Genomic DNA, 15,359 nt, shown 5'->3' on the forward strand with positions numbered 1-15,359 from the left:
GCAAGACTGGTTCCAGCACAGACCAACTTGAGCTGGCCAGAGCTGGCCAGGGCAGCTGCATTCTGAGCAACCAGCTTAAAGATGTTGTTTTCCTTCCTTCAAAAACTACTAGGTAGCCTCTTTCATCAAGAACAACCCTATTTTGATGACTTCTGTAAGGCTTATGTTGTTTATCACTCTGTGATAAAGTACTGAAGAGTGACCTTCCATCGGCAAGTTGTTTGAGGCACTTGCAGTACAGACAGATGCAGCAGAGCCCAACTTAACTGTTTGGTAGCATCCGAGAAACCCTGATTCTAGCATGCATCGTGTTTCCCTTAAATATGAAAAACCGTATATCTGAAATTTTCCACAATGAGGTAGATGTCTAAGAGGGAAAACTTAACACTGCTAAAATACAGGTTTATTTCCAAGAACTGTTTTTCAATTCAAAGGCTAAGTCTACAGTCACATCAGACCATGAGTATTTTCACAGCACCAAGTCCTTTGTATCTACCAATCACACCAAAGTTCTCAATAAGGCCAATATTAAAGGTGCATAGTGTGTATGTGTTGCATTGGGGCATCGTAAGTTACTGGACATATTGATAGTAAAAGTAAGCGGAAACTAATATAGAGCCAGGTAAGAAATTGTCATTTGCATAACTAAACAAAGGAAGTGAGCCTGTGAACGAAGAGCAGACCAGCCTACAGAGTTAAAAATAGCACTTGTTCAAAACTATAGTTTATATTTCTCCTTTGCATTATTCAGCTGCACATTGTTGTTTTAAAATGAACACCATAAATCTCACGAAACAAGAATGCTTGATTTCAAAGTTGAATTCATGAATTAAAAGGATATGTATCATATCATCTTTTTCAAAAATTATTCCACTATTTTCCCTTACATAATTCTTGGTCCTTTAAATTTTTCTAATCACTTAAAAGCATAGCAGTAACTGAACCATATATATATATATATGTAAACACATCCTGGAATTTTCCCCAGATCCAAGGAACATTTGCTATAAAAATCAGCAGCTGAGTGCAGGAATAATCTTTTGTGCACCGTGTAAAATCATCACGTGTCAATAAAGAGCAAGGCAGGAGAGAATGTGAGACTTCCGGGAGGAGACAGGATCTCTTGGAAAGAGTCGGGTGCTGAAGGATTCTCCACTGACTGGCAGAGGACATCAGGCATGTGAAACTGAGAGGTAACTAGTCATGTGGCAGCCATAGACTAGTATAAACAGGTTAACTGAGTTACTGAGTTGCAAGCTAGACGGGGGAATGAGCCTAGCTTAAAGCCTAGGCATTGATTCATGAATAACCAGCCTCTGTGGCTTTCCTTAGGACCTGGGGCAGACATAGAGAAGCCTAACTGCTTAGAGCCAAGGAGCATGTGTGTTGTGTGAGTGTGCTCCAGGCAGGCTTCCTGGGAGTCCCTGCCCTCCTCCTGGTCTTTTGAAATGATTGTAAAGCAGTGTGTTCCCTCCAGGCAACTCTGAGTACAGATACTGCTCTGAGAACACATCAGAAGCAATAGTTCTGCTGTCTTAGAGCCCTGAGACCCAGCTCAGGGATTCAGTGAGGCCAAAGGACAAGCACGAATTAGTTTATCTGGACTTGCTGGCAGCTTCAGTACACTCACATTTCTGCCTAAGGAACAACCCAACTAGCTTAATGTTAAACTGACCCAAACTCTTGCCTGGCCTTCATTGGGATGGGTGTGGCTGCTTGGGGACCTAAAGAGTAACTCTGCACAGGTGGCCAGCCACTGAATCAAGATGGAACTGAGCTGTGGGAACGTGAAAGGCAAGAAGTAAAACTCACTCTTGGATGACAATGTGTTTGCTTATTTATTTGTTTGTTTGTTTGTTTGGGGGAGTTGAGACTGAATGCTTACCTTCCTAATACTGCATGTCTGAGCTTTGTCCAGGTTCAAAACTGTTTCCCCTAAGGCTAAAGTCTCTGTGCGCTGTTTTCTAGCAAGCTCTAATGTCCTCACTTCCTGACATTCAATATCTTGCCACACTAACTGGGAGCTCTGTATGATCAATAAAGCATGGTGGGACCGTGACATATGACATAGGAGACAAGGTTCTAAAGGCACTGTGGATTCCACCCAGGTGTCCTGAGCTGCTCACTCTAAGGGACATTAGATAGCCTGCTTTGAGAACATTCAGGCAAGCCTGTGGAGAGAGATAGAGGCCCCAGGCCAAAGGGATGTAGTTTCCTTGGAAATCAATTCTCTAACCCAAGGCAAAGCTTGAGATTTCACCACTTCAGCCAACACCTCGCCGCCTTTATCCTCATACAAGGCCCACGTGCACTTCAAGAGAAAAGTGACAGAAAGAACTGGAGTTAGCACAGGGCACACCAAGACCAAGTTCTCAGCACAAAGGGAGAGGGGTAAGGGATATTTGCTCTGGAGGGACGAAGAACCACCTCTGGATAGAGAGGAGGCAGATGTGGCCCATAAGCAAATAGTTTATAAAAAGGTAAAAGGGGAAACCCTATGTTAGGATGAGGTATTTCATTTCGATTGCACATATTAATTAAGTAAGCCAAATGGGGCTTTTGATTGCAGGACTTCAGTACTTTGATAGCTAGAAATTGTTTATCAGCCTGGGGAGGGGGACGTGAGCAAATAAGGGGAAAAACCTTGGTGGCTAGGGCAAGGCCTGTCACCACCATGTTGCCATGCTAGGACCTGCTGGAGCCCCTTCAGTGGCCAGCTTAGCCCTTCCTCAACTCATAAACAGCAGGACAGGGAAAGAGAATATAAGTGATTTTTATCTGAAGCTGCTGTGCTTGGGGAGTGATTCATCACAAAGTCTGCAGAGTAACAGGGACATCATGGAGTCAATGTCACCAAGGTCAATCACTGGTCACACTTCTACTGATCACCTGTGACAGGAGCCACACCCCCTCTTCCCATTTGCCATCCCCACTTTTGTGGGAACATCCACGAGTTAATGCAGACAAAAATAAAGTATGATTCTTTGGAAAAAGATTGTCGAAGCACAAGAACAAGAGAAAGCTTTTCTTTATTAATGAAAAAAGGTTATTGGCTCTCGCAGTAAGACTGTATTTCATATTTCCTAGGAAGTAGTCATTGTGCTGTGCGACAAATGCTGGTCAAAACCACAAAGAACAGGATAGCTTTCCACCTATCCTGAAACGTGAAGGAGATAACACGGTGGAGGGAAGTTAAAACGAGGCCATCAGATCTGGCATACTGTGACCTTAGACCAGTTTCTGCAGAATGGTAAAAATAGATAATAAAGTGGAATAGGAAGAGGGTAGGGAGACTACCGGGGTTAGAACACACACACATATTTTCAAGAATGGTATCGGTCAGGAGAAAAGAGAAGGTCAAGGGCTTGCTTCCTTTCCCTTCTATCTGCCAGTTTCATCTCTGGCAGTCTGCTTCCCATCTCCTCCGGCCTAGATCCAGGCAATACAGCAAAGCCGACTGGCGGCAGAGTCAGGGTTCCAGTGGACCCCAAAGGGTGAACATTTCCTAAAAACCATTGCTCTAGGAAGCTTGTCACTGCTTTTTGACATTAAAGTGAGTTTTATAAAAGAATGGAATGGCTGTCACAAATGCAACAGTGGCGCGGGTCATCAGTGTAGAAAATGAGGGTTGCCAGTAACTGCGACGGTGTTACGGCTTCTTAGGCATCAGTCTATGTAAGCATAGAAGAGTTTCTTGAAAGCCCAGCTGGTTTCTTCTACTGATCACTGTGGCACTCCCCAAAGCAAGCTCACTGACATCAACTGCGCAGGCTCAGAACCGTGAAGGACCAGTGTGTGGAGTTTACCTGGCCTGAGAGTACTCAATCACCTTACCAGTCCAGCAGGGAAGCCCTCAAGAGACCAGCTCGTGAAACCTCATTCCACTTCTTAATTTACACGAGAACCCTGACAAGCCTGCTGCCCCAACTCAGGGTCTACCCCACTCAACTTGGTGAGCATAGAATCAGAAAAGGGAGGAGGGGGGCACTATGGGATTTATGTCTTCAGGGTCTTCAGCTCTCCAAATCTACAACCTTCTTTTGTAAAGATTTGGGAGAACTGCAAAGTACCTTCCCCAACCCCTCCACCCCCCGGGAAATGTTCTGATGTTACATACCACACATACAAACATACTTTGAACTCTAGCTTTTCTGCCCGTCAGTGACTTGACTGCTTGAATGGATTGTCATGGGTTCCAGCCAAGTAGCATAGCAGTAGGAAGATCCACTCCTGGAGACGCCCTGCTCTGCCTCCTGCTGAATTATGGGATGTTTGCTACAGGGTAGTTGGAAGGAAGAGAGAGAACAGGGGTGTTGTTGAAACTGTGTTAGAAACGTTGACTCCAGTCTTTGTTGCAACTTGTGCTTTCAATCTGAATCTATTCAACGCTGAATCAAAACTTGGTATTCATAGAAACCTGGATTCCCAGCTTTTGAATGTGTAATATGGTTGGTCCAAGTACTGCTTCTAATAAACATTAACAAATGACAATGGAATTTGTATTTTCCTCCCCAGAGCTACTTAGCATGGGTGCCCTCACCCGACACACTCTAACCCACTGCTTCTCAATCTTCGTAATGCTGAGACCCTTTAATACAGTCCTTCATGTCGTGGTGACCCCCAACTCTTCTGTCACTACTTCATAACTGTAATTTTGCTACTGTTAGGAATTGTAAATATCTGATATGCAGGATGTTTGATATACCACCCCAGGAGGCCCCTCAAGTCGAAATCAATTGCTTTAACCTATCAGTGCCTGCTCTGAGCAGACTTGTCCCCCTGAAGACTAACTAACTGCATGTTAGGCACAGATCTTTCAGCATGAAACCAGAAGCACAATCCATAAAATTTCTGCAAAGTCATAATATTTCATGAAAACGTAAAACTTTTTTCCATAAGCAACACAACTGAGAAAAAAACGAAAGAGAAGACTACACTTCAGGAGAAAGTATTTTAAAAATCACATATTCAAAGGGGCTTATATCTGGAATATTTGAAAAATTTCTAAAACTCAACAATAAACAGCATCTTAAAATTAAAATGACAAATGATTTTAATAGGGACTCCACTAGAAAAAAATACATTCACAATTAAAAGTCAAGTCAAGTAAGTACAAAAAAAAGATGCTTTAAATCATTAGTTATTTGTGGAAATGAAAATCACACCTATAGTGACATAGCAGTATATACCTGTGAGAATGGGGTCAAAAACCAGGCAGTGTCAGGTGCTCACATTGCTAGGGAGATCTAAAATGGTTAATACATTCTTAAACCTAGGTATAGGCTCATAAAGCCGGCATCTATTACTTCCACCAAACCTTACTGCTGAATAGTGTGACTACAAAGACAGCTCACTGAGTGCTTATCGCTGTCGGCCTTTCAATTCACTGAATAATCCATTTGAGAACAAACTTGTCTCCATTTTTCTTTTATATTGTGTAAAAATAGAGGTTCACAGACCTTAACAACAGCACAATTACCAATTTTACAGCATTGCATCTTTGGCTTTTTTTTTTTCTTTTTTGCAATTGTAAAAATGTGCAAAGGGGTAGTTTTGTTTTGCATTTTAAAAGTGCAACAAAATTTAATACTTCCTTAAGGGACAATGACACAAGCTTTGTGTTGGGCCATTTTCTGAAGAAGGCTAAAAATATAAATAATAAATTAGAAGAGAAAGCAGAGACTGCTGATGTTAAACACACACCCACTTTTAAAGAATATTAGTACGAAGAAAAACAAAAAAGCCAGGAGCTTGCTTTCCTTCCTTGTTTCCTACCAGGTCTCATCGACCTTGGACTAATTCTGCCCTTCCCTTGAGTTGGTATATCAGTAGTGTGATGGTTTGTATATTCTTGGACCAGGGAGTGGCACCATTTGAAGGTGTGGCCTTGTTGGAATAGGTGTGACCTGGTTGGAGTAGGTGTGTCACTGTGGGTGTGGGCATAAGATCCTCACCCTAGTTGCCTGGAAGTCAGTCTTCCACTAGCAGCCTTTGGATGAAGACATAGAACTCTCAGCTCCTCCTGTGCCATGCCTGCTTGGATGCTGCCATGCTCCCACCTTGATGATAATGGACTGAACCTCTCAACCTGTAAGCCAGCCCCAATTAAATGTTGTTTTTATAAGACTTGCCTTGGTCCTGGTGTCTGTTCACAGCAGTAAAACCCTAACTAAAACAGAAGTTGGTACCGGGGACTGGGGTGTTGCTGTGATAGGCCTGACCATGCTTTTATTTGAAAGAATGTGGATTTTGGGACTTTGGATTTGGAAAGCAGTGGAATGCTTTAAGTGGGGCTTAATGGGTCATCCTAGTAGGAATATGGAAGACTTTGTTGCTGGGAGTGATTTGAACTGTGTTGACCTGGCCCAAGAAATTTCAAAGGAGAAGAATTTCAGAATGTGGCATAAAGACTGTTTTTGTGGTATTTTGGTGAAGAATGTGGCTACTTTTTGCCCTTGTCTGTAAAGTCTGCCTGAGGCTAAGGTGAAGAGACTCAGATTAATTGCATTGACAAAGGAAGTTTCAAAAAAAGCTCAGCAGACACTTTGTTCTCTGGTTAAGTCTTATGAAGAGAAGTTTGAACAAGCACAGCAAGCTTAGAAAGGAAAAATATAAAATATATGGTTCGAATATTAAAGTGGTACCAGGAAGTGAAACGGAGCAAAATCCTGTGTTCTAGGAGATAACAGATTAAGGGAGGGGACCTTGGTGCAAGATCCTACCCAGCTAAATTTAGATCCAGGCATGGTGGTACACACCTTTAATCCCAGGGGATAGGCATGCTGATCTCTGTGTTCAAGGTCAATCTACAGAGCAAGATCCAGGATACCCAAGTTTAGGCAGTGAAGGATTTGGAAAATCCAGTTTTTGGATTTGGAAAGCCAGTGACAATGTACAAGCAGGTCATGTTCTAGTTCCTGCAAGCAGCAGAACTCGGCAGCTTCAGCCATGTAGCTCTGACTCTAGAGTTATGAATGGAAGGAACTATTGGGACAATTGATACTGGTTAGCTGGAGCTAAGAAACTAGCAATGACTAAGAAGAGATCAGCATCACTGAGGTGAAATCTTCTGGAAATTTTTTTCTGGGAGCACAAAGAAGCTGTGTTCCAGAGATAGCCAAGGTTGTACCTCATGCTGCAGCTGGACCTGGTAATGTGTAAGAGTCAACCAGGTGGTACTGGTTTTGAAGGCATGAAGGTGTCATGAAGAACACCTGAGGCTTGACACAGTGAGAGGTCATGGAAGGCCATTAGTGAAGGTATAGCCTCAGCTGTAGTTGATGGCCCAGGACTGAAGGGGTCATGCAAAGAATTTGAGGCTTGGAATCCATGAAGAGAGCCTATGAGAGGCTATTGGTGAAGCCTCGTTGGAGTGGAACACCCCAGTGTATTGTAGATGTCAGTACCATGGGATGATCACCAAGAACAGCAGCTGTAGTGGAGTGGATCAACCTGAGCTTAGAGTGCTACAGAGGGCAGAGCTGGAGAAGTGATGCCAGACCTTACGAGGAGCCCAAAATATCAAGTGGAATCCCAAACACTGAAACAAGAAGGTGTAACATTGAAATTGCCTTGGAGACTCAAAGATGTTAAAGATGCCAGAGCCATGGGATACATGCTGAGGAAAGCTGCCAACAGGGAGTGGAATCAGCTCAGGAGAAAGCAGTTTGTTGCCGTCAACAAAGATGAAGAAGGAGTGGAGATCTGAAGACCACTTTGGCATCAGTCATGAAGATGCAGAGTTTCCGGTCTTTCTTTGAGGATTACAGTTAAGTGATTGGATGAATCTCAGAAGAGACTTTTAACATTGTTGAAACTGCTATAGACTATGAGGACTTTGAAAATTGGAGTAAATGCATTTTGCATTATGCTATGTTTAAGTATGCCCTCTCATAGACTCATGTGTTTGAACAAGTCTATGAGGGCAAGGGAGTGGAATGTGATGGTTTGTATATTCTTGGGCCAGGGAGTGGCACCATTTGGAGGTGTGACCTGGTTGGAGTAGGTGTGTCACTGTGGGTGTGGGCATAAGATCCTCACCCTAGTTGCCTGGAAGTCAGTCTTCCACTAGCAGCCTTTGGATAGAAATGTAGAACTCTCAGCTCTGCTTGTGCCATGCCTGCCTGGATACTGCCATGCTCCCACCTTGATGATAATGGACTGAACCTCTGAACCTGTAAGCCAGCCTCAATTAAATGTTGTTTTTATAAGACTTACCTTGGCCATGGTGTCTGTTCACAGCAGTAAAACCCTAACTAAGACAATTAGGAAGCACAAAGTGTGACATGGCTCAATCTGATCATAGATACATCAGCCACACCTGCCAAATAAAGTCAATGTATTGTTTTTATTTGAGAATAAATAAGAAAATACCCTGTCATTTTCTCTTTCTTCCCAGAAATTGCATGAATTCCAAGTTATGGCCAGCCTTTCCATTCACAGAATACTACATTTGTGAATAATTTTTCTCCATATTTTGGTATTTATAAAAAATATAAAAATTTAATTGTAGTAATCTAAATAAAATAATTCTCAATAAAGTGTTTTCAAGGTTCTATTTTAATAAGTAAAAATGTCACTTCCAGCTGTTTAGAGTAGAGACCAATCAGTCTTCAGTGTCTATGTTGCAAATACAGAGGAAAGTTTCACGAGTATTTGCTCATGATTAACATGAAACGTACTCAGGTTGAAAACAAACCCGAATTAATTCATTAGAAAAAGTTGTTCCAAACATATTAACAATACTTGTGAAAACATTTGTATCCCAGACTACTTACCCACATAAATGCTCTGGCTGTTATTCTGGGTTGGACAGAGGCAGAAACAAAAACAACTGGTTTGCAAGGTCCTATATATAGTTCCTTTTCAGGGAAGTCCTCGGGCTCTTGTCTTGGCACCCACCACTCTTTTGCACTGCCAATTTATCCTTTATTATGATCACACCCTTGGATGAGATAGAGACAGAGGAAGACAGTGTGATCCTCAGACCAAGTTTTGAAAGCAGTTCACTTGGCCAGAAGCTCCTATTGCCACTGCACTATTTTTAACTTCCACTTACCCCAAACTACCAACGACAGGTATCTGTGTGCTTCCTCTTCATTACGTGTTTCCTCCAGTGCTGTCTGAATTCCACTTCTCTATCGCCCTCCTGAAACTGCTCCAAGTCATTGAATGAGCTTCAGTGTTTCTATAACATGTCAGTCTTCTTGCTAAATATATCACTTCCATGACTGAATTTGCCTTTGTGCCTGGTGCCCGCCATTTTCAGAAAGTCACACAGCCATTTCCCCATCTCCCCAATCCCCCAACTCCCTTAAGGGGTTCATCTTATTGTGGTATCAATTTGAAAATACCAGATCTCTTCCATGATGGCTGCCATTTGGTACCTTCACCTTCATCCTCTAAGGAGGTTCTACAATTAACAAGAACATCTGGAGATGGATCTTTTTATTTTCATACTTCAGAAGATGTGCTACATTCAGTACTTTCTCTAGCAAATCAAAGACAGGTTTTTCAAGTGAAAATTAGGGCTGTAACTCTTCTGAGAAAATGCCCAGCACTGGTGTGGTATGGTGGTGGTATGGTGGTGTGTGTGTGTGTGTGTGTGTGTGTGTGTGTGTGTATGTGTGCATGTGCCTGTGCATGTGTGCACTTGCACTGTATGTACAGGCTTTGATGGCGACATTTCACTTGCACAGGCTTCGTTAGTGCTTTGCAGTGGATACACACTGCCAATTGAGACAATAGTCACATTGCACATAGTATACATCATCACTGAATGCATTCTAACATGACAACCATAGTCCACTTATTAAGTACATGTGTTTGCATTTCTGACTTTAAGACCACCTTACTTCCTATACCTTTCTCCAATGTCCCTGCCATCTCAGAGTCTCAGTATGACTCTTTTTTTTTTAAATGTATGTTGGCCCTCAGGTGAAGTGCTGAGATCCATGATGCCTGGACCATAATTTGGTCAAACTGGCTATCTTAGGCTACCCATGATCTTTCTCCCTACTGAAGTCATGGACACCCTCAACCCCCTTCTCATTCTCTTAGTTCTTTTCTTTAAAACCTTGTAACTGCCCTAAATGAGTTCTAATTTGTTCCTTATAGAGAAAAATCTTCAGAGTTGGGTTTCATTTAAGGTAGGAGTACTTTTCCTATGTTCTTTATGTGAAATGCCGCACGCTACTTTATAGCTTTGACATACAAAATTCAGCTACTCACTTCCTGGGCTTTCCTAGTAGTACTTCCACGGTCTCTCAGGTTTCCCATATGGTTCAGCCCCCTCTATTTCTTCTTGTCTTCATCAGATAACACAGTCAGCTCCTTCCTTAATACATATCAATGTAAAATATTTTCTTATTTCCTACCCGACGCTTGCATTGTTTCCATTTTAAAATGGGAGATTGGTTTTTCTGACATGCCTTTATCACTCACTCTGACCTTTCAACACCTGGGAATGCCAAGTGCTTGCATTGCTCAGAAAAATCTAAATATAAAGTTCATCCTGGAACCAGGGGTTAGTTTATTAGTAAGCTAGACATGCACTTTACCAATGTGTCCGCAGTTGTATTTAACCTTTTTACGTTGGAGATATGAAATGTCTCCCTCCAAAAGTTGGTGTATTAAAAGCTCGTATCTCTCTTGAGGTGCCAAGGGATCATGAGGGTGCTCATTGCATTAATGGAGACCCCGAAACTTTCCCTCCTTTAAAGTTCTTTCTCTCAAGTGTTTGGTAATGGTGACGAAAAGCTGACAACCAGAAAGGCAGAGAAATAAAATCATAATACATGTCAGTGAACAGGGCAGCTTCCTTTGCACTTTCCAGTCCTCAAAGTCCACCAATAGAAGAGACTAAGAAGGTGAAGACATTCACCCAACCAATACTGCTCAGGAATAAAGGAGAGCATACTACTGACACAGTAATAACAAGGGTGGGACTCAAAAGCAGTGTACTGACTGAAGGAGGTCAGTCTTAAAATGCCTCAGCCTCCACGGCACCTACATCCTCTTCCAGGAAAGGAAAGTGAAAGCAAGAGAGAACAGAGCACATTTGGGGCTTAGGAAAGGTAGGGGAGGGTAACCAGCAAGAAACCATGCTACTAAGGCAGGCCTGGTGAAAATGAAACTCATGTATCCTGGTTATAACAGTGCTTACATGAATCTGTGGATTTTATACAAAAAAGGGTACATTATATTAACTCAAGAAAAATATGGTGTGTGGTTGTTTTTTTTTTTGTTTTTTTGTTTTTGTTTTTTTTTTTGGTCTGCTTGTTTCATTTTTTTTTTTTTTTTTTAAAGACAGGGTCTTTCTATGTAGCCCAGGCAGTCCCTAAACCTGCAGCTATTCTGCCTTGGTGTACCTAGACCTGATATCAGAGGCATGAGCCACCATGCCTAGCTGAAAAAAAAAAATGAATAGAGATAAAAACAATAGAGATCAGACCAGAGACATCTTTATAGTTAGATTGCTTGTACTGTTTTGGTAACCAAAGCAACCATGAAATTAGTATGTGTGAACATATTTAATAAAACGTTATACAAGTTATGGGCAGTGGTGGCACATACCTTTAATCCTAGCCCTTGGGAGGCAGAGGCAAGTGGAGCTGTGAGTTTGAGGCCATACTGGTTAACAGAGTGATTTCCAGGACAACTAGGGCTACACAGAAAAATCCTGTCTTGAAAAAACAAAACAAAACAAAACCAACCAACCAACCAACCTGTTGGTATCAGGAAGTAGACCCTGATGGTGAAAGTCTGCTACACCCCAAAATTGGTGACACCCTAACAGCAGGAAGCAGTTTAAGAGACAAGATACCTCTATTCCCTTTTCACCATCGGCTTCCCCCTCCCCACTTTTTTTCACCTCTTTATGATAAGAAAAAAGGGAGGAATGTTGGTATCAGCAGCATCACTCACAATGGACAGGGACCCAAGCATGTATAGCCAGGGCAATCAATTGCCATACATTCCCAGAATCAACTTGGTTCACCTCCCACCTTCACCTGAGAATGGTTACATCAATAAAAGGCAAACCCTTCTCACCTCTGCTCTCTCTCTGTTTCCCCTTTGTTTTTGTCGCCACCTCTGCCCTCTTCCCCCACAATAAACTTCCCACGTGGTACTGTATTGGCCTGGTGTTGTCTGTCCAGAAATGAGTCACGCTTCTCACACAACATAACCAACTAAATAAGCAAATTAAAGGTGATATTGTCTACTTTAAAAAGAGAATTTTCTTTGCAAAAATAGCATATGACTGGGTGTTTGGTAAGCTATACAAAGCTCAGTATAGTTAGATAAACATTTTTGTGTGTCTACTAATAAACAACAAATTATATTTATAATATGAGTCAAAGAAAACTTTTAGGTAATAAAACAATGCTATTTACCATGGCTGTATTATAATATCTGTAAGTTAATGATTAATAATGACATTTATCACATTAATTGGCTTAAAATACAATGCTAATGATACCTGAGGACATATCATGGCGGAGAAAGGTCAGCAGAGGGTTTCCATGGATCTGCTAGCAAGACTTCACAACACTGATATTTGAATGCATTGCAAATACTCAGGCACTAACTTCTAATTCACCCTTGAGTCTCAAACTATTAGATATTGGGACTTTCCATGAAAAATCAATATGCCTCTTATATTTATATGTCCAAATTGCCTTGTTCTCTATAGGGTTTTTATTTTATTGAATGAATCTACTGCAACAAAACCAAACTTATGCACAATTGCTTGGATCTGTAACTTATCTTGTAGACATCCACAGCAAAGGTTTTGTGGCCAGCTGAATGACTGTTAGAAAGGGATTGGATACTGAGGCCTCTGACCTAATCAATAGATTAATCTTTTCCAGGACTTATAATACCACTAAAACTTAATGTCAATATAGTGGCTAACATGCTTTAAGCCAATGAAACTTCACACAATATTCCTGTACTAAATTAGAAAGAAACCTGTTTCTTCAGGATAGCCCTTAAACCTACAACCAACTCTGTCAGCTATATCTAACTTTGACAGTCAGCTATTAAAAGCGCAAGAGGATGCCAAAATATGGCAGGGGTGAGCTGAATGTGTGTGTGTGTGTGTGTGTGTGTGTGTGTGTGTGTGTGTGTGTGTGTGATTAAATTATTTTATTACTACAAAACAACAAAATTCTAATGAGATTTTGAGAGAATATCGACGTTTGCCAAATCTATAAATTAAGGAGTGAGAGGCACCTACAGCATAAGAAAGATGAACTTAGCCAGACACAGCCCTGATAGAAAGGACTTGGGTAGAAGAGTCAATGGATTACTAGAAGTTGAATGTGAGATGACTGGCAAACACATAGCCCTGGGAAACTTAAGGTGTAGGGAAGTGCACAGGAGTAGGCGTGCACAGAAAGACCTCAGTAACCACCTCTACCGAAGGGAAATCCTGAACCAGGACCTTTCTTCTCCATCTATCATTTGGAACAAAAACCCACATCTATATGGGTGTCTCAGGCTTTCATCACTGTGAACAGACACCATGATCAAGGCAACTCTTATAAAGGGCAACATTTAACTGGGACTGGCTTATAGTTTCATAGGTGTAGTGCATTATCATCATGGCAGAAAGCATGGCAGCATGCAGGAAGATAATAAATAAATAAATAAATAAATAAATAAATAATAAATAAAATTTAAAAAGATTGAATACCAGTCAATGGTAATTAACCAAACTGAAAAACAAAGAGGAGAAAAGATTGAAACCCTTTTAGGTGTTTTTACCCAAAAGATCTCAGACCATGCTGATAGAAAATCCTACACGTGAATGTCTATCCTATCTCTATTCAGCATACAGCCCAGGTGTTTTTCAATTGAGAGCAGATAAAACCCCGGTGTAGTCAACCAATCGAATACTAGTAACCATTAAAAAAATGAGTGAGTGCTACTTGCAACTGCACTAGTGAATTCCAAATATACTTTGCTGAATGATTGCACCCAGACTCAAAGGCAATGGTATTGGTCTATTTATACAAAGTTGAAAAGAAGCAGACAACTGTTTAGACATAGTGGGAGTGGCTCTCTGCAAAAGTGCAAAACACAAAGTACATTGAGATGACAGGACCATTCTGTGCCATGACTGTGATGGTAGGTACAGAACTCTAAGCTTTTGTCAAATCCTGAAGAATGAAAGACTATGAAGGGTTCCGGTTTGTGCCAGCCCCATACCACCTTGGGCACAAACGGACGGTCCCACGGTCCCCAGAGGGCTCTCCACTCAGTAGGCGCCCTAGCACACCCAGGATCTTAGGATCACTGAGGAGAGTCAGCCTCCAGAGAGGCCTCTGACTCCGGGATTCAGGTGAGAGCACCATCTTGTACCCTGGGTCTCTCAGAGACCAATCCACGCAGGAGAGCACGTGGGCCACAGAAGCAACAGAGTTTCATGGTCAGGATCCCTTCGGGCCTTCATCTTCAGACAGGAGGCAGATCTGAGCTCCAGACCTCTGTGCACCTTCCCTGCAACAGGAGAGCTTGCCTGCAGAGAGTGTTCTGATCACTGGGACTCAGGAGAGAGTTGGACTCCCAGGAGTGCTGACAGAGGCTAATAGAATCACAGGAGTAACAAGCTCCAGCCAGAGACAGCTAGAACATCTGACACCAGAGATTACCATATGGCAAAAGGCAAACATAAGAATCTTACTAACAGAAACCAAGACCACTCAGCAGCATCAGAACCCAGTATGCCCACCACAGTGAGTCCTGGATACCCCAACACAGCTGAAAAACAAGATTCGGAATTAAAATCATATCTCATGATGCTGGAAGAGGATTTTAAGAAGGGCATTAATAAATCACTCAAAGAAATACAGGAGAACACTGTTAAAAAGGCAGAAGACATTAAAGAGAAAGCACAAAAATCCCTTAAAGAATTACAGCAAAACTCAACCAAACAGGTGATGGAATTTTAAAAAAACATCCAAGATCTAAAAATGGAAGTAGAAACAATAAAGAAAACCCAAAGGGAGACAACTCTGGAGATAGAAATCCTAGGAAAGAAATCAGGAAACAGATGCAAGCATCAGCAACAGAATACAAGAGATGGAAGAGAGAATCACAGGTTCAGAAGATTCCATAGAAAACATGGACACAACAATCAAAGAAAATGCAAACTGCAAAAAAGATCCTAATTCAAAACATCCCGGAAATCCAGGACACAATGAGAAGACCAAACCTAAGGATAATAGGTATAGATGAAAATGAATATTTTCAACTTAAAGGACCAGTAAATATCTTCAACAAAATTATAGAAGAAAACTTCCCTAACCAAAAGAAAGAGATGCCCATGAACATACAAGAAGCTTACAGAACTC

At 41.6% G+C, this 15,359-nt stretch overlaps 1 long non-coding RNA gene across 2 annotated transcripts; it reads right to left on the bottom strand.

Annotated features, from left to right (window-relative positions):
• Window positions 1-3,010: 3,010 nt before the first annotated feature.
• Gm19673 lies at window positions 3,011-11,223 on the bottom strand. 2 transcript variants are annotated; one of them, XR_373277.4, is made up of 3 exons: window positions 9,059-11,223; window positions 8,778-8,944; window positions 3,011-4,275 (listed from the first exon to the last, which is right to left on the bottom strand). It is a non-coding gene; the product is annotated as a predicted gene, 19673 (long non-coding RNA). The 2 variants fall into 2 exon arrangements; XR_003947759.1 differs by having other exon boundaries at window positions 8,778-11,223.
• Between the last annotated feature and the right edge of the window lie 4,136 nt (window positions 11,224-15,359).

This window comes from Mus musculus, chromosome 1, assembly GCF_000001635.26.
Source record: "Mus musculus strain C57BL/6J chromosome 1, GRCm38.p6 C57BL/6J".
NCBI classification, from domain to species: domain Eukaryota; kingdom Metazoa; phylum Chordata; class Mammalia; order Rodentia; family Muridae; genus Mus; species Mus musculus.